The sequence below is a fragment of the Oratosquilla oratoria genome, chromosome 17, assembly GCF_046742065.1.
Source record: "Oratosquilla oratoria isolate Oo_2021 chromosome 17, ASM4674206v1, whole genome shotgun sequence".
Lineage (NCBI taxonomy): Eukaryota > Metazoa > Arthropoda > Malacostraca > Stomatopoda > Squillidae > Oratosquilla > Oratosquilla oratoria.
The window spans coordinates 53,576,224-53,577,330 of NC_134793.1; positions in this window are offsets into that span (position 1 = coordinate 53,576,224).

The window sequence follows — 1,107 nt, forward strand, 5'->3', positions numbered from 1 at the left end:
TGCACCTGGCGAAGATGGGTTGACTTACAATGTAGTAAATTGTCTCGTCAGTATGGTAAATAGTCCGGTTTTAGATCTCTTCAATGTCAAATTTTCGAGCGGAGGGTTGCCCGTAAAATGGAAAACTGCTCTAATCACACAGGTCAAACAAACTGTGATTATAGGCCGATGTCGTTGATTGACATCTTGCTTATGTAAAAGAATGGAGCGAGTAGTGCTAAGCAGAATAATGTATAAGATAGATCATTTAATATGTCAAAAAGGTAAAAGCACTACAGATTGTGTTATTAAATGTATGAGTAATGCAGAAATGAATGATAGACATTTTGTTGATTTAAAAGGTGCATTTGATAGAGGAAATGAAAATGTTATTTTGGAAGGATTAGTAAACAAAGGAATCAAGGGTAAATTTTGATCTTGGATAGCAGACTATCTTACTAGAAGAAGAGGAAAAGTTTGATTTCAAGGGAACGAGTCAGATGGAATTGGGCACCCCACAAGGACGAGTGTTAAGCCTAATGCTTTTTAATGTTCTCATGGATCAAATTGCAAGTTACAACTTTTCCTACGGAGCTGAAATGATCGTTTATGCTGATGACATCCTTATACAATGCAAAATTAAAGAGTCGAAGAGTAATGCTTTAAGTGACCTACAATATGTATGTAAAATAGTGGGATTAGTTATAAATGAACATAAAACTAGATATAAAAGAGGAATGACAAACGATGAAGAGTTGTGGTTAAATGGAGTAAAGTTAGAAAAGGTGAATTGAACAGAATTGAAGACTTATAAATATCTTGGTATGTATACATCATTTAGTAATACCAAAAGCCAAATATCACGTGTTAAAAACATATGTACGTCTAGACTCAAACCTATAAGCTTGACTTCAATCGTAGGAAAAATGATAGAAACTATCATCAGAGATGCTATCGAACATCATCTAGAAAGTAACTGTTTGATAAATGATAGCCAGCATGGATTCAGACGGAAACGTTCTTGCGTGACTAATTTACTCGAATTGTACAACACAGTCATCTCGAACTATGACAAAAGAAACAATATAGGTTTAATATATCTAGACTTTGCATAAGCTTTTGATACCG